Here is a 24134-nt window from a genome sequence, read left to right on the forward strand (position 1 = left end):
ATTTTGGACCATCTATTGGAGATGCTCTTAATTTTGAGGATCTGGGCCTTGCATGTATGTGGTCCATCATGCCAAAAAGATTAAATGATTTTCTTCTATGCTCATACAGATAAATAATAATCCCACATCACTTCTTTACGTCTAACCTCACCAGTTCATATAGGTACTCAATGATGATTCAACAAGCAACCACAAAAATCAGCAAACAAAGATGAGGCGTAGTGAATACTCTTATTCACAAGAGGGGGAAGGGAACGGTGGCTACAAAACTGCCATAAGAGCCTAATAATTGATCAAAGAAAGATCAAAGAGATCTGAAGGATGAAAACAAGCAAGCTACAGCCAAGCAAGGCGTCGGAGCAGAGGCCGTCGGATCTGGGGTGGTAGCGCCCGTGGAATAAATATTTCTTGAGGGACAAGGTATTTGGAGCTCATCAACTTGCTGACAATTAAAATATTCCTCAACTCTGGATGGCACCAATGTCGTTGGCGAGACGCGGAGGAGAGAGGGAGGGGTGAAGAGTAGAGAGAGAATGTGACAATAGTGCATCCTGCTCACATCCTGTTTTGCCCCGCACGCCAGCTGGGGGGATCACCCCCTACGCTTTACCACCTCTCCCGCAACACTGCGCGCCCAAATCTTGATCCCCAACAAGGCGAGATGATGATGTCCAGGGAAGTTGTCATGTTGGCGAGTGGGGTGTGCTCCTACTGCTGGCAGCAACATGTCAACAAAAATAACGACAAGCATTGTAAACTCTTTACCTTTTGGACATCATATTTTTGAAGTGGAAAAGTATAAACATGATTAATGTTAATAGGAATTCCAAGGGAGAGAAGGAGGACCGTAGGGTGAGACAAATGGAAATAAGTGGACGCATGGGAGGTAACAATGTCTCCCGTTGCAACGCACGAGCATTTGTGATAGTTATCCTCTATTGCAATTGCAAAAAATTCTTCCGTTCTAATAATAATATAATAGAAGTACACATATGCACATAAGTAAAAAAGATTACAACCAGGCTGGTGGCTTTGTCCCGAAGAGCTCGATCCCGCTTGTGCTCCCTTTGTGCTCGACATACATGACACCGCGGTCAGTGGGTGCTCGACCGGTGGTGTTGGAGGTTTCAATGGTTTTGCAAATCATGTGGCAATGATGATGGTGGCCAGAGCAGCCGGGTCGCAGCATGTCCTTTGTTGTCAACGGTTCAACATGTCCTGAGTATGAAGTCAGAGCTGCAATGTTGCAACGTGAAATGGCGGCAATGATATCATATGATGGGGGTAGACCAGGCTACACTGGTACAAGACACACTACTTTCTTAGATGAGTCCCGTTACCGAAGTTGGAGCTGTCAGGTCCTCAACACGTTTGGTCAGTTGTTTAGCATACACCCATGGGGTTCTCATGCTTCGTTCGGTTTTTCCAGACTCCAAAATGGTCTTCGGCAATGAAGTCGGAGTCACTTGCTCGGGAGAAGTGATGACGGTGACACTTTGTAGGCATCTTCAGGGGTGTTCTTCCTTTAAGCAGTGTGTTTGGGTCTTGTGGGTAGCTAGGCCGGCAAGGTGTCCTGTCTTGCGGGTGTGCTGTGGCGGTTTTCATTCGGTTTTCGAAAATTAACTAGACAACTCTTTTATTTATTTTGTAATGAATTGAGATCCTAAGGGAACGACTAAAAAAACAGGTCCACGGTCCACTTAGTGACGACTACATTCAGCGCAGCGAGCCAAAGGTACGTCGTGGTCATGACCTCTCCCTTGCCGGAGCCAGACAAAGTTTGTTGTATTTGACAGTCAAGAAGTCATCATGCTAAGACCCCAAAGGGTCAGTGCATCAAAGCAACAACCACCGTCAACGAATACAACGTTAGATTGGAAGGACCGTACCTACAAACACACCAACAACCATGATCATCAACCAAATCCAGATGATTTTGTCAAAGACTAACACCAACCAGATCCAAAAATATTTGCCACGGACCAATGACTCTATATTTTATGCATTTTTAGAGCTCATTTACATGTTCTCTCCATATAGCATTTCTCATTGAACCAAATATATGTCCATTATGCATGATTTCTGGTTTGCACCCTTTTTATTGTGAGCATTGATACGTCTCCGTCGTATCTACTTTTCCAAACACTTTTGCCCTTGTTTTGGACTCTAACTTGTATGATTTGAATGGAACTAACCCGGACAGACGCTGTTTTCAGCAGAATTGCCATGATGTTGTTTTATGTGCAGAAAACAAAAGTTCTCGGAATGACCTGAAACTCCACGGAATATCTTACAATAAATAATAAAAAATCCTCGCCAAAGATGAAGACCAAGGGTCCCACACCCTTCTCACGAGGGTGGGGGGCGCCCCCCTAGGGCGCGCCCCCTACCTCGTGGGCTCCCTCAAGACCTCCCGACTCCTACTCCAACTCTATATAACTGCTTTCGGGAAGAAAAAAAATAAGAGAGAAGAAATCATCGCGTTTTACGATACGGAGCCGCCGCCAAGCCCTAAAACCTCTCGGGAGGGCTGATCTGGAGTCCGTTCGGGGCTCCGGAGAGGGGGATTCGTCGCTGTCGTCATCATCAACCATCCTCCATCACCAATTTCATGATGCTCACCGCCGTGCGTGAGTAATTCCATCGTAGGCTTGCTGGATGGTGATGGGTTGGATGAGATTCACCATGTAATCTAGTTAGTTTTGTTAGGGTTTGATCCCTAGTATCCACTATGTTCTGAGATTGATGTTGCTATGACTTTGCTATGCTTAATGCTTGTCACTAGGGCCCTAGTGCCATGATTTCAGATCTGAACCTATTATGTTTTCATCAATATATGAGAGTTCTAGATCCTATCTTGCAAGCTATAGTCACCTATTGTGTGTTATGATCCGTTAACCCCGAAGTGACAATAATCGGGATACTTACCGGTGATGACTGTAGTTTGAGGAGTTCATGTATTCACTATGTGCTAATGCTTTGTTCCAGTTCTCTATTAAAAGGAGGCCTTAATATCCCTTAGTTTCTGAGGGAGTCCTGGATTAGGGGGTATCCGGACAGCCGGACTATATCCTTTGACTGGACTGTTGGACTATGAAGATACAAGATTAAAGACTTCGTCCCGTGTCCGGATGAGACTCTCCTTGGCGTGGAAGGCAAGCTTGGCAGTACGGATATGTAGATCTCCTTCCTTGTAACCGGCTCTGTGTAACCCTAGCCCCCTCCGGTGTCTATATAAACCGGAGGGTTTAGTCCGTAGGACCAACAACAACAATCATACCATAGGCTAGCTTCTAGGGTTTAGCCTCTTCGATCTCGTGGTAGATCAACTCTTGTAATACTCATATCATCAAGATCAATCAAGCAGGAGTAGGGTTTTACCTCCATCGAGAGGGCCAATACCTGGGTAAAAACATCGTGTCCCCCGTCTCCTGTTACCATCCGCCTAGACGCACAGTTCGGGACCCCCTACTCGAGATCCGCCGGTTTTGACACCGACACTGGTGCTTTCATTGAGAGTTCCTCTGTGTCGACATCGTTAGGCTGGATGACTCCTTCAATCATCGATAGCGATGCAGTCTGGGGTGAGACTTTTCTCCTCGGACAGATCTTTGTATCCGGCGGCTCCGCACTATGGGCCAACTCGATTGGCCATCTGGAGCAGATCGAGAGTTACGCCCCTGGCCACCAGGTCAGGTTTGGAAGCTTAAACTACACGGCCGACATCCGCGGAGACTTGATTTTCGACGGATTCGAGCCCCTGCCGAGTGCGCCGCACGGTCACGATGAGCATGATTTAGCTCTACCATCGGAGAGTGTTCGGGAGACCGCACCGGCAACCGCTCCGACCCTCAATTCGGAGCTTTGCGCCATCCATGGACGGGTGGATAGACCCCGCCACGGAGGCCGCATTCTCAGCGGCGATCGAGCCGAGTATCGACCTTACCCTTCACGGGAGCCGTGACGCCGAACTGCCGGATTCTTCCCCGGCCACGGACTCCGAACCGCCTGCACCCGTGCCTATCGAATCCAACTGGGCGCCGATCATGGAGTTCACCTCCGCGGACATCCTTCAGCACTCGCCCTTTGGCGACATGCTGAACTCATTAAGGTCTCTCTCCTTGTCAGGAGAGTCCTGGCCGAACTATGGCCGGCCAGATCGGGATGCGGACGACGAAGAAATTCGCCGTCCACCCACCACCCACTTAGTAGCCACTGTGGACGATTTGACCGACATGCTCGCCTTCGACTCCGAAGACATCGACGGTATGGACGACAATGCAGGAGACGAACAGGAGCCACTGCCCACAGGGCACTGGACGCCCACTTCATCATATGATGTATACATGGTGGACACACCCAAAGAAAACAACGACGAGGAATGGAAGGACACAGTGAAGGATCGTTCCCTCGAGAAGCAGTCAAAGCGGCGGCGTAAGTGCCGCTCCAAATCCCTCCTCGGCAGAAACAACGATCATATAGACCCAGCGATAGAGCAGGGTGAGCCAGCGGACGACAAACACGGCATTGAACCACCGTCCGACCACGACAACATGGAGAATCAAACCGAACAACCCGACTCCGGCGGAGATAACAGTCCGGATGACATCACACCGGACAGGCACCCGGAGCAACAGAATACCCATCAAAGGCTTGTTGCCACTGCGAGGAGTCTGAAAAAACAGAAGCAAAGGCTCAGGGCTGCACAAGACACACTCAGAATTATATGGAGTGAAGTACTCAACACTGCAACAAAGTACGGCGGTAGTCGCCACACAAAGAGCTACCCGAAGTGAAAGCTGCTACCTAAATTCGACGAGGAGGCCTTAGATCCCCGCAATCAAAAAACAAAACAGCCATCCGATCGGATAGACGACCTCGTGGCCAACATAGAGTGGCAAACGACGCCGCACACAAGCCAGTATGCGATCCACGTGAGGGCTCGCATCAAAAGGACAACGCAATCAGATCCATCTACGGGCCAAGCAAGCGCGCTCCAGCACGCAATGCAACACAACAAAAATCCGAACACCACGGTACACCCAAATACAGGGGTGCCGCACACCCCCTATGTTTCACCGATGAGGTGCTGGACCATGAATTTCCAGAGGGATTCAAACCCGTAAACATAGAGGCATACGACGGAACGACAGACCCTGGGGTCTAGATTGAGGACTACATCCTCCATATCCACATGGCTCTAGGAGACGATCTCCACGCCATCAAGTACTTACCCCTCAAGCTCAAAGGGCCAGCTCGGCACTGGCTTAAAAGCCTCCCCGAAAACTCCATTGGAAGATGGGAAGAGCTCGAAGACGCTTTTCAGGCAAATTTTCAAGGGACCTATGTCCGACCATCGGATGCAGACAATTTAAGTCATATAACTCAACAGCCCGGAGAGTCAGCCCGAAAGCTTTGGAACAAGTTTCTCACTAAAAAGAACCAAATAGTCGACTGTCCGGACGCCGAAGCCTTAGTAGCTTTCAAGCACAGCGTTCGAGACGAATGTCTTGCCAGACACCTCGGCCAAGAAAAGCCGAGAACAATGGCAGCATTAACAAGCCTCATGACCCGCTTTTGCGCGGGCGAGGACAGCTGGTTAGCCCGATGCAGCACCAGCGACCCAAGTACATCCGAAGTCAGGGACGGAAATGGGAAGCCACGACGCAACAAAAACAAGTGCCGGAATAAAGAAGACAGCCCGAAGAGCACGACGGTAAACGCCGGATTCAGAAGCTCTCGGCTAGGTCAACAAAAGCTGCCCTCCAAAGGCAACAGAGACGAACTGTCCAGCCTGAATAAGATTCTGCACAAACTATGTTAGATCCACAGCACCCCTGATAAACCTGCAAATCATACTCATAGAGAATGTTGGGTCTTCAAGCAGTCCGACAAATGCAACGCCGAACACAAGGGGCAGGATACACCCAGTGAAGACGAGGACAAGCCTCGCAAGCAAAGCACTGGGGAACAGAAGAAATTCCCACCAGAAGTCAAATTAGTAAACGTGTTACACGTGATGAAGGGGAGAAACAAAGAGGCACTCCTAGAGACACATGCCCCAGGGCCTATCACCGCGGAGTTCTGCCACTGTTCGTCCCAACCGATCACCTTTGACCATCGGGATTACTCGGCAAGTATCCGGCATGTAGGATGGGCTGCCTTGGTGTTAGACCCAATAATTGACGGATACCACTTCACACGAGTCCTGATGGACGGCAGCAGTAGTTTAAACCTGATATATCAGGACACAGTCCGCAAAATGGGGATAGAAGCAACAAAAATCAGCCATAGCAATACTACCTTTAAAGGAGTAACGCCAGGTCCAGAAGCCCATTGTACGGGCTCCTTGGTACTAGAGGTTATATTCGGCTTTCCCGATAACTTCCATAGCGAAAAGTTAACCTTCCACATCGCTTCGTTCCAAAGTGGCTATCAAGCACTACTCGGACATGAAGCTTTCACTCGCTTTAATGCAACACCGCATTATGCTTCTCTCATGCTGAAGATGCCCGGTCCACGTGGCATCATTACAGTAAATGGAAATATTGAGCGCTCCTTGCGCGCGGAAGACCGTGCGGCTGCCTTGGCAGCCGCACACTAGACGACCTCACCAACTAGAGCATCTGACAGGTCGTTAAGACCACAGACACGGTTAGACGAGTCCGGTGTAGCTATATATAATTGATACAGGTTTGATGGCTATACCCCTACAACAATACAAGGGGCTCAACGCGTGTGAACAAGTGACAATTAGGCTCAACTTTACTCATCGGGAACTATACATGGTTTATTTAGTATAACCTACCTTTTGCACGACAACTTTTCAACTAAGTTCCTCTCTTTTTCAGATGACCATCATGCTACACCCGTCCAGGATACGGCACAATGGAGACACAGGCGCAGACGTGCAGCAGGGACCCATTCCAAGGATTCTTTTTAGATTAAGACCCTGCATAAACCTTTTTTTACTGTCTCTTGTTAATACACATCCCCCGGATTCTCAGTACAACTGAGAAGGATGCTGACGTATTGGCATGTGGCCACGTCAGAATAGTGCACATACCTAGACACCATGGGCTTATTACAAAGGGCACTGTTTAGCCCGGTTTACATCATAAAGACCGAATACCTTAGGGAGTGTTCGCCGTCACGAGTTTGGCCTTATATGCATCAGCTCTGAATCATGTCTTTGGTCAAATGTTGGGTTTGCCCGGCTCCTGTGTTTTGCTGCCTTACGTTCCGCTCTATCGGCTAGGGCGGCACCAGGAGAACTACTACGATTGTGCCCTGATTCATCCGGATGAACACCTCAGTAGAGAAAGCCAAAAACTAACTGTCATGATATAGCGTGAGACTGGTCAACCACTCGATGACCTAGCGGAATCTTCGGGATTCCTCCGCCTTAACGAAGGACCATTTCCCGGCCAGGCATGTACGTGCCCCGAATTCGGATGAGCGTGGAGCCACCAGGGGCTATATAGTAGCCCCACTGTCAAACTCCTCTGGCTAAGCGAAAGTGTTAAAGCATTATAGTCCGATTGCTTAGTTCGCTGCGCTATCACCTCCTTAATGGACCAAGACGTTGGATCAAGTGTGAACATGTGTCTTCTGCGAGCACCCCCGCATTATATGCATGGGGGCTGAAGCCGACGACTGCGATCTTTCAGGTTATATACATATATATACATAAACGGTCGCACAGGAGGCATCATAGTACTTTCGGGCAAAAGTATAAAAACAGCCTTGATAAACTCAATAAAACATTGTTTTTCAATGGAAATACATGTCATTAGAACATAATATTCTTCGAGCACTGCGCTTCTATTGAATGAGCGCCCTCAAGAACTTCTCGAAAGTAGTGCTCGGCAGGTACTCGACTCTCGTCCGAATCTTGGGCTGCAATGGCAGTGGCCTCCATCTCCGCCCAGTATGTCTTCACACGGGCATGGTCCATCCGCGCACCCTCTACGCACGCTGACCTCTTCATCGCATTGATGTGCGGCACCGCACCAAGGAACTGCTGCACCAAACTAAAATAATTGTTCGGCTTTGGCCTTTCCGGCCACAAATGATCCACAACAGACCTCATGGCAAGTCCGGACAATCTATTCAGCTCGTCCCATTCGGCCAACCGATCAGTCAATGGAAGCGGACGCTCTAGAACGTTAAATTATGACCATAACATCTTGTCCACTTCGCGATCTTTTTGATATCGGAAGTATTCGGCCACATCGGCAGCACTGGCCGCTAAGTCCAGATATGCGTCCGCAGAACTCCACAGTCGGTCCAAAGGGGCGTACCGAGGATCTCCAAACTTCATCCGCAGCATAAAGGACTTCCCAGCCACGATATGCCCGGCTTGACGCAGCTCCTCCTTCATCGCTCCCATTGCAGAGCGGGTGTCTTTGGTCGCCATCGTGGCCTTCTTCAGGTCTGTCCTCTTCGCTCGATCTTCCTTTTCAAGAAGCTCGTAACGGTCAGCGGCGTTCTTCAATTCCACAGCCATCCTGGCTATTTCCTCCTTGTTTTGGCAGTGAGCAGCCTGTTCGGCTTTCAGCTCCTCGATTGCCTTTAGGGCAGCCGCATCGCTTTTCCTGGCTTGTTCTTTGGCTCGGGCAAGTTCCGCCCGAAGGTTCTCCACGGCCGCAGCTTCATCTGCATTCACACACATGTTATAGATACTGGCATCATGCTCCTCTTCCCATGTGTCACCGGAGGAATCACATACCCTGTGCCTCGTCAAGCCGCTTGTTGACAAGTGCGATGTAGGCGTCTACCACGTCAAGCTGCCGCTTTAGCTCGGCAAACTCATCAGTCCGGCTGGCCACCGAACCCTCTGCCACCTACATATTAAGGCGGCACGATTATTCCTGGGACTATGATCCTGTGTGCACTGTCGTCTTCGACAGCACCCAGAGTCTCAGGGGCTACTATCTACACATGGCACATCTAAAAATGTGCGGTATCGTCAAAAATGTACATCATTTCACGTACCGCAAAACCCGTCAGTAGACTCATAAAGGCTTCATGCAACCCGCTTTTGGCGGACGAAATCCTTTCAATCACCGTACCCATCAACGTGCGGTGCTCTTCTGAGATAGCCGCTTGCTCTAGAAGATCCCTCAGTACGTCCGACCGTACACCAGACGGTGCCGGACTCTTTCGATTGCCCTCTTTAAGAGCCGGATACTGAGGACTTCAGGTGGCCATAGGATTATCTTCTGGCCTTGCCAGATCAGGAGAAACCCTCCGTGACGACACCTCCGGGTCGCCCGCCTCATGAGGCGGTATGGCAGGGGGAGGCATTTCGCTCTCCATCATCTCTGGAAGAAGATCCTATGAAGACGAGCTCTGCTGAGAAGGGCTAAGATCCGAACTGCAAGATAAATGCTTCCGTTATTTTCCTCAGAAGTAAGGCGAGATATTTTCATTATTAAGTACCCTTTTACTTATAGCTCGGTGGAGGGCTGATCCCCTTGAGGGCATAGTGCGACCGGGGTATCCCCCAGGGCAGGACCCTCCGGCGAAGATTTCTTCCCCCGTTTGGAGATTGTGGTCTCCGGGTCCTCAGAGGCGTTCCTCTTCCTTCCCTGGGGAAAGGAAGTTTCAGTTCCTCCTCCCTAGTTAACCTCCTTCGCAGAGGTGCTAGCCTCCTTGTCCCCCCATTTATCTTCTCCTGAGGGCGCTTGATAAAGCGCGATTTCCAGCATCCTGGTTAGCACGGGATTTGGTGATGTCTCAGGGAGGGGGGCCGGACACCTGATCAACTTTGCCTTCGCTATCCAATCCTGGTCAAAGAGCGGCTTTTTTAGGGCGACGTTGCGATAAACAACCGGACAGTGTGTTCGGATGCGGGGCTACTTACTTGGGTATCCGGGTGATTGCAGCTCAGACCTGCATCCTCAGTGATTTCCGGACACATTATTTGTGGTTCGAAGATCAATTTGTACATCTCCTCAGGCATCATTCCAAGGAAGTGTTGAATAGCTCGCAGTCCTTCCGGGTTGAATTCCCACATGCGAAGGGGCCGGCGTTTGCAAGGCTGGACTCGACGAACTAGCATAACTTGCACTACCATAACAAGACTGAAATCTCTCTCAAAGAGATCTTGAATACGGCTTTGCAGTATTGGCACGTCCTTGGCTGGACCCCAACTCAGCCCCTTGCTGATCCATGACGTCAGTTGTGGCGGGGAGCCTGAGCGAAAGGTGGGGGCAGCTACCCGCTTGGCACTTCGGGGAGCTGTGATGTAGAACCACTCCCGCTACCACAATCCGGACACCTTTGGGAAGCTACCCCCAGGCCATGAAGCGTCAACAATTTTGCTTATTAAAGCGCCTCAGCACGCTGCGTGCTGCCCCTCGATCATCTTCGGCTTCACATCGAAGGTCTTGAGCCACAGGCCGAAGTGAGGGGTAATGCGGAGGAAGGCCTCACATACGACAATAAATGACGAAATGTGAAGAAGGGAATCCGGGGCCAGATCGTGAAAATCTAGCCCATAATAGAACATAAGACCCCGAACAAAGGGATCCAGAGCGAGGCCTAGTCCTCGGAGGAAGTGAGAGACGAACACGACGCTCTTGTTGGGTTCGGGAGTAGGGACGACCTGCCCTCGGGCGGGCAGCCGATGCGAAATTTCGGCGGTCAGATATCTCGCCTCTCTCAACCTCTTGATGTCCTCCTCCGTGATGGAGGAAGGCATCCACCGACCTTGAAGGTTGGATCCGGACATAGTTGAAGGTTCGAAGCACCTGACCTGAGTTTTGGGTGTTAGAACTCGAGGCGGGGGAAGGATTTCATTGAGCACGAGAGGGAAAAAAGAAAAAGCCGTGTCCCCTTTATAAAGAGGGTGAATATCAAGCGTCCTCCTCGTGGCCGTTTGGGACTTGCCTAAAATCTAGGAGTCCTACCAATAGGCATGGTTGGGTTACCCACGTCCGTATTGATGAGAATCCCGTCATAAAGGGGACACGATCTCTGCTTCGACAAGACATTCCAAGGAAACCGCCCCGCGAAACACGCTGAGGTTGGTTGTGAAAAACGATTCGAATAAAGACCTGGCTGTGGTGTGATGTCACACTACGGGGTACGTCAGCAGATTAGATTTATGGAAATATTATTATCTCTACGGTGGTATGTGTGACGCCCCGTTACGTCCAACAGAGTCAGGCGTAACGGAAGCCGTCACTTTAGAGTTGCGCCAGGATCAGTTAAGGAGAACAGTATCATGTACAAGACGGAGCGGCTGCCATGAGTAGGCAAGCTTTTATTACATTGACACCTCAAGTGTCGACTAAGCCTAAGCGGCCATGACGATAGATCGTCACCCGCCTCTAGTACGAGCCTTTTCGACCAACCATGGAGGGCATCTACTCTTCATAGCCTTGATTGTCGACTTCCTCATAATCATACTCCACTTCTGTATAACCGAAGTCGTTAAAATGACCAGACTCATCATAAGTACCATTCTCTATCGCCTCGGAGTTCTCATAACTCTCTTGCTCTGAAAAACAACATAAGTGCAGCTGAGTACGTATAAAATACGTACTTCACAAGTCGCCGGGAAAAGTGGATGTATGAGTTTTTAAAGAGGAAAAACTTCATCGGCCACGGCTACCACCACCGAGCCATTATCTCAAAATACTATGTAGGTAAAAATATTTTCCCTTAACCCATTTTGTTGAAAACCAAATTTTATTCATAAAATCTACTAGCGACAGAGCGACGTGGGATCTTATATCCTGTGTTAGAGGAAAACCTACACGACGCACTTCCAATCCCGGAAGCTGGGAGTGATATTACATTTACTCTGATCAGAGGTGTACTGCTTTGCCCATAGCATCACTTGGTACAAGTCGTCCATGCGCTACCCATGCGCACGACTAGACCAAGGAACCAGAACCTTTAACCAACCCGTACACTACCTCTGCTTTTCCACCTTGCCTTACTAAAGGCCCGCGGGTCGAGACCCCTGACCGGCGGTCCCGCCCTAGGGTGACTGTACCTACCCGGCTACAGCCACCTTCTCACCCATGCAGAGGCAGCTACTTGGCATGGGTAGTCGGTTCAGCCCGTCCCATTCCAGGTCTATGGTCAGTACGATTTGCACCACTTTTGAAGTAAGTGCCAGTTGGTTGTGTCCTAATGTGATACCCTATGTAGAGGAGCCCGCCATCCAAGCCAACCCTACCCGGGTTGCCTTCACCAACATAAGCTCCCCTACCCACCAAATATTTATTTATAATGTAGCCCTGCCCAGGTCACAACTACTTAATAGAGATACTTCACCTGATTTGGTCCAATTGCCAAATTAGTGGATCCACCTGATCCAAATCTCATTTCATTTATGAAAAATATTTATTTTTAATTCTTATGCAAAATTTTAGAAATGACCCATAGCCCGGAAAACATTTATCAAGACATGGTCAAGGAGATGACGACTTGCCGGATAGTGCTTCGATCAACTCGGAACCACTAGACGTGGCTCCTACGGGTCCGAGATCGACTCCTGATAATTATTTCAGGAACATGTTTATATTATTATTTATTTTCCTAATTAAAAATCTAACATCCAGCAATACGGCCATGTTGAGCAAGCCACATGTAATTAACTAAGTGGTGATACGTCCTAGTGTTCCATTGAGAGATAAAATGCATTAAGCCATCCAAAACAGAGTAGCATGCACGTATGTCATCCAGTCCAGAGAGTGGTAAAAGAAATGATAAGTAAAAAGAACAGTAGCCCAGTACTGTACTACTAGTACTTCGCTGGTTAAGGCCCGTGTCTATCCAGAGAGACTACTTAACTTCTCGTTGTCCCACGAACAGAACCAGCCCACTCACCTCTCTCTCTCTCCCCCAAGAACAGAGCACGGCCGCCGTCGCCTCGATCTGCCCCGTCCGGGCATCTCCGGCGACACGACAGATACCTACAGATTCTCCTTGTCTCCCTCTACCATATCCCCCTATTTATTTGATCCGCCGCCGCCAAAAACGTCGCCACCACTCAATCCTAGCGCCGCTTGATCCAGGTCCGGTGGGCTTGCCACCGGCTGCAGCGGCAACGACGTCTCCATGCCTACATCTTCCTCCAGCAGAGCTGCACGCATGAGGCGTGCAACTACGGCCGTCAGGTGCGAGCGGCTTCACCGGCGCGGCTCCGGCAACATGGCCGCTACCAGCGCCCGGCTCGCCTTTGTCTACTGCTACTAGTGTAAGTGCCAGTCCAAATTCCTCTCTGTGCAGTGTTCTTGCTTCTACTACAAGTGTTTGTGCCGTGACTCCCCTTACTGCCATGCTTCTTGTTAATCTCAAGACCAAGGAATTAATCAAGCTTTACTCTTGTGGTGTGGACGTGGTCTGCAGATTTGCTCCATATTGTTTATCATTATTTTTGGCTGTACTATGCTATCCCTGCACTACTATGATTCTTTTTATTAAGCTCGAAACTAGGAATTAACCAGTGAATCCCCACTGTTAAAGGCTTACTACAAATCTATGGGTGGCAAGTTAATTGCTTGTGATGGTTAGGTGCTGCCACAAATTAAATCTAAGTATTCCTACTGTGTGTGCGCGCACACTCCTCTCTGAACCCCACAAACAACCAAGTGAACAGCAACATTGATAGACTCAAATTATACTAAGGGAAACCGGAAAGAAAATGAGTGAGATATTCTAGCAAGATTTCATTTGTGCAAAAGTTAAATGGGTTATTTTCCGGTACAGGGTATGTGCAAGTGAGACATACCATCTTGAGATTTATTTCTTAACAGAACATTAACCAACCAATGTTTACTGAAAATGATAGTGGTCAAGTAGCATACACAGATTGTCTGGCCCCAAAGCTACACATGCAATCTTAATAATGGGTTAATTTCTAAGATTTAATTCTTAGCATGTCAGATCTAATACAAGGTAGAGATGAACACAAACATAGATTTTCTTTTACAGCTACACATGAATCACAAAACTGCAATGTCTTTGTTTTCCTCCATCTACTTTATGTTTTTTTTCACTAACTATTGTTTCTCTTTTTACAGCAAGGTAACTAGAGTCCAGAAGATTAGGTGTTCATGTTCTAAGCAAAGGTAAAGATGGATCAAGGTGCCAAGCATCAAGCAAACAGAGCTGCAAAAGCAAGGTACTTGAATAGTACCTGATCGCAACTCGGCATTCGACCAAAAGAGTGGATGGGGATGGTGGGAAGAGCTTGGTTCTCTCTCTTGTGCGTGTTGTGTGCAGTAGAGGAAGTGAAAGGTGAAAGGTGCAGGCTGCTATTTATAGTAGTGGAGGATGCTATGTCGGTTTGGTAAAATGGAGCAGGTGGCTGGCATGCATGGTTGCATACGCATGCAAGGCTCCACTTGTAATCATATGAGCTGTAGAATGGACAAGTGTTTAGTGCTTGGTTGGACATTAGTTGGCATTTTCTTCATGCCTAAGTATATGGCCTATTAGTTGTTTGTAAAATTTTAATTTTACATTGGGCTCAAGAAACATTGTAAAAAGCACATCAAAGATTGGTTGTGATCTAAATTAAGATCAATATCCTGGATGTTGTTTGTGGCGATTCTAATATGTATTTAGCAATATGGATGTATCCTACTATCGTCAAAAAGACCGTTATATTTGTTTGAGGGTTTTTACATTGCTTCTTCTGTGTGTAAAATGAGACAAAGTTCAACTCTAAATTTGCAAACTATAAGAAGGTTTGGGGAAGAAACATTGTAGAAGGCTACATACTAAATTTTCGGCTGCATATTTTTTTAATAATGGTGTTGTCGTTATTTGTAATCATTCAACTGATTATGCCTGGTGAGACTGATGTATTCTGACGCCGTCAAAAATATCGTTATCTAATTTTGAGGGTTTTTACAGTATGTGGAACTTGTTTTGCAGAGCCGGACACAATCCTCGTGTTCAAAATCTTCTATGAAGTATTCGGAGGAGGAACCCGCCTTGCAATGCCGAAGACAATCTGCGCGCCGGACTCATCGTCATTGAAGCCTGGTTCAGGGGCTACTGAGGGAGTCCTGGATCAGGGGGTATCCGGACAGCCAGACTATATCCTTTGGCCGGACTGTTAGACTATGAAGATACAAGATTGAAAACTTCGTCCCGTGTCCAGATGGGACTCTCCTTGGCGTGGAAGGCAAGCTTGGCAGTACGGATATGTAGATCTCCTTTCTTGTAACCGACTCTGTGTAACCCTAATCCTCTCCGGTGTCTATATAAACCGGAGGGTTTAGTCCGTAGGACCAACAACAACAATCATAACATAGGCTAGCTTCTAGGGTTTAGCCTCTTCGGTCTCGTGGTAGATCAACTCTTGTAATACTCATATCATCAAGATAAATCAAGCAGGAGTAGGGTTTTACCTCCATCGAGAGGGTCCGGACCTGGGTAAAAACATCGTGTCCCCCATCTCCTGTTACCATCCGCCTAGACGCACAGTTCGGGACCCCCTACCCGAGATCCGCCGGTTTTGACACCGAAAGTTTCCATTAGGACCCCACTGCCACGGGAGGGTAGGACAAAAGATGTCATGCAAGTTCTTTTTCATAAGCACGTATGACAATATTTGGAATACATGCCTACATTACATTGACGAATTGGAGCTAGTTCTGTGTCACCCTATGTTATGACTGTTACATGATGAACCGCATCCGGCATAATTATCCATCATTGATCCAACGGCTACGAGCTTTCCATATACTGGTTTACGCTTATTTAGTTCCCCGTTGTTATTGTTACAATCACTACAAAATACCAAAAACATTACTTTGTTTTCTTTACTCTTTTATTACCATTACCATCACTATCATATTACTTTGCTACTAAACACTTTGCTGCAGATACTAAGTTTCCAGGCGTGGTTGAATTGACAACTCAGCTGCTAATACTTGAGAATATTCTTTGGCTCCCCTTGTGTCGAATCAATAAATTTGGGTTGAATACTCTATCCTCGAAAGCTGTTGCGATCCCCTATACTTGTGGGTTATCAAGACTAATTTCTGGCGCCGTTGCCGGGGAGAATAGCTCTATTCTTTGAGTCAGTTGGGATTTATATCTGCTTATCATTATGAAGAACTTGAGAGATCCAAAAACCAAGATCTATCCCTCAACTACGAGGGGAGGTAAGGAACTGCCATCTAGCTCTGCACTTGATTCACCTTCTGTTATGAGTAAGCTTGCGACACCTAAAACTGCTTCTGCTATTCATTCTGATATGTTGCATGTTATTGATGATGCTACTTCTGCTATACATGATACTTATGATGAAACTACCTCTATGCCTGATACTACTATGCCACTTAGTGATTTTCTTGAGGAACGACTTGCTAGGGCTAGAGAGTTTGAAAATATTGAATCTGATTATGAAGATGAAAGTGACGATGAAGAATCACTTGTTATTCCCGAGGGTTATTTATTTGATCAAGAAGCTACTTTAGCTATTTTAGCTTGCAAAGATAGATATGAACTCAAAAGTTTATTAGCTAAATGGAATAAGCAATCTCTAAATGCTAGGATGAGACCTGACCCTGCTTTTGCTACTTCACCTATCTGTGTTGCTGATAAGGATTATGAATTCTCTGTTGATCCTGATATAATTACTTTGGTTGAATCTGATCATTTTCATGGTTATGAATCTGAAACCGTTGTGGCACATCTTACTAAATTGAATGATATAGCTACCCTGTTTACTAAAGATGAGAGAACTCGTTACTTTTACATCCTTAAAATATTTCCGTTCTCATTAAAGGGTGATGCTAAGATATGGTTTAATTCTCTTGATCCTGGTTGTGTGCGTAGTCCCCAGGATATGATCTATTACTTCTCTGCTAAATATTTCCCTGCTCATAAGAAACAAGCTGCTTTAAAGGAAATATACAACTTTGTGCAAATTAAAGAAGAGAGTCTCCCACAAGCTTGGGGGAGGCTTCTCAAGTTATTTAATGCTTTGCCTGATCATCCTCTTAAGAAAAATGAAATACTTGATATCTTTTACAATGGACTAACCGATGCTTCCAGAGATTACCTGGATAGTTGTGCTGGTTCTCTTTTCAGGGAAAGAACACCGGATGAAGCTGAAATCTTATTGAATACTATGTTGAGAAATGAAAATAATTGGGCACCTCCTGAGCTAGCTCCTGAGCCAGCCCCTGCTCCAATTAATGATCCTACTCCTAAACCAACTCCGAAGAAGAGAGGTATTCTATTTCTCAGTCCCGAAGATATGCAAGAGGCAAAGAAATCTATGAAAGAAAAAGGTATTAAAGCTGAACATGTTAAGAATTTACCTCCTATTGAAGAAATACATGGGTTTAATTTACCGCTTGTTGAAGAAACATATGATCTTAATCCTTTATTTATTGAAGAACCTCCAGACCTCGATAACCCAACACAGGTACTAAAGGTAAATTCTCTCTATAGATATGATAAAGCTGAGATCCCTCCTGCAAAATTTGCTAGCCAATGCTTGGATGAGTTTGATAATTTTATGATTAAACAAGAAGACTTCAATGCTTATTTTGGTAGACAATTAAAACAATATGCTGATATGATTAAATACTTGGGTGATTATATGGCTAATATTAGAGGTGAACTTAAACTTGTTAGCAAACATACTTCTATGGTTACCACTCAAGTAGAACAAGTACTTAAAGCTCAAAAGGAATTGCTCAATGAGATGAATAGTAAGAAAAATAATTATGCTGTTAAAGTGGCTACTAGAACTGGTAGAATGACTCAGGAACCTTTGTATCCTGAAGGCCACCCTAAGAGAATTGAGCAAGATTCTCAGAGAAATAAAATTGATGCACCTAGTTCTTCAAAAAGGAAGAAAAAGAAAAATGATAGAACTGTGCAAACTTCTAGTGAACCTATTGCTGAACCACCTGATAATCCAAATGATATCTCTATGTCTGATCTTGAAACACAATCTGGCAATGAACATGAACCTAATGAAAATGTTAATGACGATGTTCATAATAATGCTCAACCTAGTAATGATAATGATGTAGAAATTGAACCTGCTGTTGATCTTGATAACCCACAATCAAAGAATCAACGTTATGATAAGAAATACTTTGTTGCTAGGAAACATGGTAAAGAAAGAGAGCCTTGGGTTCAGAAACCCATGCCTTTTCCTCCCAAACCATCCAAGAAAAAGGATGATGAGGATTTTGAGCGCTTTGCTGAAATGATTAGACCTATCTTTTTGCGTATGCGATGATATGCTCAAAACCAATCCTTATGCTAAGTATATGAAAGATATTATTACAAATAAGAGAAAGATACCGGAAGCTGAAATTTCCACCATGCTTGCTAATTATACTTTTAAGGGTGGAATACCAAAGAAACTTGGAGATCCAGGAGTACCTACTATACCATGCTCCATTAAAAGAAACTATGTTAAAACTGCTTTATGTGATCTTGGAGCCGGTGTTAGTGTTATGCCTCTCTCTTTATATCGTAGACTTGACTTGAATAAGTTGACACCTACTGAAATATCTTTGCAAATGGCTGATAAATCAACTGCTATACCTGTCAATATTTGTGAGGACGTGCCTATTGTGGTTGCAAACTTACTATTTTAACGGACTTTGTTATTCTTGATATTCCCGAGGACGATAGTATGTCTATTATTCTTGGAAGACCTTTTCTTAATACTGCAGCGACTGTTATTGATTGCAACAAAGGCAATGCCACTTTTCATGTTAACGGTAATGAGCATATGGTACACTTTCCGAGGAAACAACCTCAAGTTCATAGTATCAATTCTATCGGAAAAATTTCGTCGATTATATTTGGAGGTTTTGAATTTCCTCTTCCTACTGTCAAGAAGAAATATGATATGCTTATTATTGGGGATGTGCATATCCCCGTTGAGGTAACCTAGTGTTATTCGAAATTTCTCCGGTTTCATGTTAATCGGAATGAGTTTGTTAACAAGACTTGATCAACCTTGTTAGTGGATTCCTTTTGACGAGCATGAGATGGATGAAACTAGAAGCACAACCTTCTATACCCTCTCTATACTTTTTGTTATTTAGTTGAAATAAAACAAAATAAATAATTTTCTGTCTATTATCTGATTATCCGTGCAATATAAAAATATCTCAAAAATAAAAGTTCTCCAAATGCCCTGAAAATTAAATATGATTTTTTCTAGAATATTTGAGGATTTATGGTGCAAAGAACACACCAGGGGGGCCAACCACCTTGCCACGAGGGTGGAGGGCGCGCCCCCTGCCTCGTGGGCCCACGGTGGCCCTCCTCCACTTATTCCTGCACCCACACACTTCATCTTCCTCCCACAAACACGAAAAACCAACTCATGCACGAGTTCCAGCCCTCTTTGCTGCCATTTTCGATCTCCTTGCTCAAAGCACCTCTCACAAAACTGTTTGGGGAGATTGTTCCTTGGTATGTGACTCCTCCATTGGTCCAATCAGTTTTTGTTCTAGTGCTTTATTCATTGCAAATTTTTGCTGCTTAGGTGACCCTGTTCTTGAGCTTGCATGTCAAATTTATATGGTCAAAAGTAGTTTTGATGCATGATATAGGCTCTAGGCACTTGTAGGAGTAGTTACTATCAATATTATTGAGTTTGGTTTACTTTTATTTTGAAGTTACTAAAAATTTCAGAATTTTTAGAAAATGATGAGGAGATTATTGAGGGGCTCATCGAGCCAAAGCTCGAAGGAAAAGGCACCGAAGCCTAAGTATAATTTGCCGCGCACTGCAGAGGTTCGGGCGTGTGAATGGCCTTCCGAGGATTTCTTGAGAGCAGTCGAGATTTATGAAGATTTTCATGAATTGGCTCATAATGCAGGCCTCACCGCTTTCCTCCATGACCAATGTGATCAGTATCTCTTACTCACAAATACCTTTGTGCAAAACTTTCATTTTCATTCTAGGAACTCACCACCTACGGTGGAGTTTCATTTATATGATGAGCATAAGGAGATGTCACTTTATGATTTCTGTCGGATTTGTTTAGTCCCTTTTGGGGGCAAGACAGAAGAACCACATCATGATGATGTGGAGGGATTTATTAATACTATCACTTTAGGGGAAACTAGGAAGGTTTCCGATGCACGAATCACTAGCATACATTTTCCTGTCTTACGTTACTTTGCATTATTTGCTAGTCGTTGCTTAATTGGTCGCGGAAACTGTGGAAACCTTAGTATCCCTGATATTATTATTTTGCTCCAAGGTTTATACAGTGATAACACTTTTAGTATGGGCAGCATTATTGCTAGACGGTTAAGTATGAACCGTACTAAGGGTCCCATCTTTGGAGGCATCTATGCTACACGCCTAGCTGCAGATTTTAACATTCCTATTAGGCATGCTGAGAAGGAAGAAAAAGTGCTGCCCCGTGTTTATTTAGATTATAAAAGTATGGTGGCACATGATTTTATTGTTAAGAATAAGGCAGGAGAGCTTAAATATCAATTGTTCTTTAATAAACATCATCCTGAGACTATTACCTTGCCTGCTCCTGCTTTGTTTGATTTGACTGTAGGCACGTACCTTGTTCCGTTGACGGCTATCCACGCCTACCGGAACCCTACACCAGCCGAGGAGCCAGAACCTGAACCACAATTTGATCCTTCACGACAGTCTAACTATCAGTGGGATCTGGAGATGATTGTCAGCCAGTGGCAATCGGAGCCTTCTTCTTCCTCATCGCAGTATGACCCCAACTATTATTATGGATATCAGCCAGGCCAGCCGTGGCCATAAACCAACTTAGGCCAAAAGCCTAAGCTTGGGGGAGTACATATTTCCCACCGACATTACATTTATGTTCACACACACTCATTGCTAGATGTCGGTGCTCATACTTTTTCATGTATCATCCATGCTAGTTTATTTTCTTTTATGCTTTCTTCTTGTGTGTTTAATAAACCTTAAGAAAAAACCAAAAAAATTAGTTGTAGCTTTTAATTAATTTACTTTCCATGCTTGTAGTATTAACTAAAAAGAAAACCCAAAAATATTTCCTGTTCTTCTTTTGCTTGTTGGGAGCTTTCCCGTGTAAATAGTTTTGTTTCTTTTCTTTTTTTTGGGGGGGGGGGTGGATCAGTAGGAGAAGGCCATGATTAAAATTGTTGAAATGGCTCTTATATGCATTATTGTTTATCTAACAAAAGAGCCCATATTGCTTTGTCTTCTCCTGTTTATTGAATGCTCGCAGATTCCAGCTTAGTCCAATGCACGTGCACTCTTATTATTATTCACATCGTTCGGTCGTGCAAGTGAAAGACAATTATGATGATATATGATGGACTGACTGAGATGAGAAAAGCTGGTATGAACTCGACCTCTTTTGTTTTTGTAAATATGATGAGTTCATCGTTCTTGATTCAGCTTGTTATGAATAAACATGTTTGCAATGACAATTAGAGATCATAGTTGCTTGTGCCATGCTTGATTAGCTATGAGTTATAATGGTTTACCTTGCGTGCCAACATGCTATTAAAATGGTTATGATGTGGTATGATAGGGTGGTATCCTCCTCTGAATGATTAAGTGACTTGACTTGGCACATGTTCACGCATGTAGTTGAAACAAATCAACATAGCGTTCATGATATTTATGTTCATGGTGGATTATATCCTACTCATGCTTGCATCCAATGTTTATTAATTTTAATGCATGTACATGGCTGTTGTCGCTCTCTAGTTGGTCGCTTCCCAGTCTTTTGCTAGCCTTCACCTGTACTAAGCGGGAATACTGCTTGTGCATCCAAACTCCTTAAACCCCAAAGTTATTCCACATGAGTCCACTATACCTTCCTATATGCGGTATCTACCTGCCGTTCCAAGTAAATTTGTATGTGCCAAACTCTAAACCTTCAAATAATCATCCTGTTTTGTATGCTCGAATAGCTCATGTATCAACTAGGGCTGTCTGTATCTTCCATGTTAGGCGGGTTATTCTCAAGAGGAGTGGACTCCGCTCCTCACTCACGAGATAAATGGCTGGTCACCGGGATGCCCAGTCCCATGATTTATGCAAACTAAATCAAAATAATTGCAAACAAAACTCCCCCTGGGACCTGATGTATGTTGGAGGCACTCGTTGTTTCGAGCAAGCCATGGACTGATGTTTGTTGGTGGAGGGGGAGTATAAATTTTACCATTATGTTTGGGAACCACCTATAATGTGTGTAGCATGGAAGATATCGCCATCTCTTGGTTGTTATGTTGACAATGAAAGTATACCGCTCAAAATGTTATTCACCTCTATTTCAAAACCGAGCTCTGGCACCTCTACAAATCCCTGCTTCCCTCTGTGAAGGGCCTATATATATTTACTTTTATGTTGAGTCATCACCCTCTTATTAAAAAGCACTAGCTGGAGAGCGCAACTGTTATTTGCATTCATTATTGTTAGTTTATATTGGGTGTGACTATGATTGGATCTCTTTTACCATGAATTACAATGTCTAGTCAGTCCTGGATCTTTAAAGGTGCTCTGCATTTATGTTTTGCGGTCTCAGAAAGGGCTAGCGAGATACCATCTTGTTATATCATATTATGATTGTTTTGAGAAAGTGTTGTCATCCGAGATTTATTATTATGGCTTGCTAGTTGATTATGCTATTGATATGGGTAATCATGAGACCTGAGAATTATTGCAAATGTGGTTAGTTATAATCTTTGCTGAAAACTTGAATGCTAGCTTGACATATTTACAACAACAAGAGCAAACAGAGTTTGTAAAAGTTTTTCTTTATTTCTTTCAGTTTGTCATCTGAATTGCTTGAGGACAAGCAAGGGTTTAAGCTTGGGGAGTTGATACGTCTCCGTCGTATCTACTTTTCCAAACAAGTTTGCCCTTGTTTTGGACTATAACTTGTATGATTTGAATGGAACTAACCCGGACTGACGATGTTTTCACCAGAATTGCCATGATGTTGTTTTATGTACAGAAAACAAAAGTTTTCGGAATGACCTGAAACTCCACGGAATATTTTACAATAAATAATAAAAAATCCTTGCCAAAGATGAAGACCAGGGGGTCCACACCCTTCTCACGAGGGTGGGGGGCGCCCCCCTAGGGTGCGCCCCCTACCTCGTGGGCCCCCTGGAGACCTCCCGACTCCAAATCCAACTCTATATAACTGCTTTCGGGGAGAAAAAAATAAGAGAGAAGAAATCATCACGTTTTACGATACGAAGCCGCCGCCAAGCCCTAAAACCTCTCGGGAGGGCTGATCTGGAGTCTGTTCAGGGCTCCGGAGAGGGGGATTCGTCGCTGTCGTCATCATCAACCATCCTCCATCACCAATTTCATGATGCTCACCGTCGTGCGTGAGTAATTCCATCGTAGGCTTGCTGGACGGTGATGGGTTGGATGAGATTCACCATGTAATCGAGTTAGTTTTGTTAGGGTTTGATCCCTAGTATCCACTATGTTCTGAGATTGATGTTGCTATGACTTTGCTATGCTTAATGCTTGTCACTAGGGCCCGAGTGCCATGATTTCAGATCTGAACCTATTATGTTTTCATCAATATATGAGAGTTCTAGATCCTATCTTGCAAGTCTATAGTCACCCATTATATGTTAGGATCCGTTAACCCCGAAGTGACAATAATTGGGATATTTACCGGTGATGACCGTAGTTTGAGGAGATCATGTATTCACTATGTGCTAATGCTTTGTTCTGGTTCTCTATTAAAAGGAGGCCTTAATATCCCTTAGTTTCCATTAGGACCCCGCTGCCACGGGAGGGTAGGACAAAAGATGTCATGCAAGTTCTTTTCCATAAGCATGTATGACTATATTCGGAATACATGCCTACATTACATTGACGAATTGGAGCTAGTTCTGTGTCACCCTATGTTATGACTGTTACATGATGAACCGCATCCGGCATAATTATCCATCATTGATCCAATGCCTACGAGCTTTCCATATACTGGTTTACGCTTATTTACTTTCCCGTTGTTATTATTACAATCACTACAAAATACCAAAAAATTACTTTGCTTTCATTACTCTTTTGTTACCATTACCATCACTATCATATTACTTTGCTACTGAACACTTTGCTGCAGATACTAAGTTTCCAGGTGTGGTTGAATTGACAACTCAGCTGCTAAT

The 24134-nt window shown here is 45.0% G+C and overlaps 1 long non-coding RNA gene across 1 annotated transcript; it reads left to right on the forward strand.

The window, feature by feature from the left end:
* Nucleotides 1-12813: 12813 nt before the first annotated feature.
* Nucleotides 12814-14573, forward strand: LOC119353482. Its single transcript, XR_005170442.1, has 2 exons — nt 12814-13219; nt 14046-14573. It is a non-coding gene; the product is annotated as an uncharacterized LOC119353482 (long non-coding RNA).
* The last annotated feature ends 9561 nt before the right edge of the window (nt 14574-24134 follow it).

Source organism: Triticum dicoccoides, chromosome 2A, assembly GCF_002162155.2.
Source record: "Triticum dicoccoides isolate Atlit2015 ecotype Zavitan chromosome 2A, WEW_v2.0, whole genome shotgun sequence".
NCBI lineage: Eukaryota > Viridiplantae > Streptophyta > Magnoliopsida > Poales > Poaceae > Triticum > Triticum dicoccoides.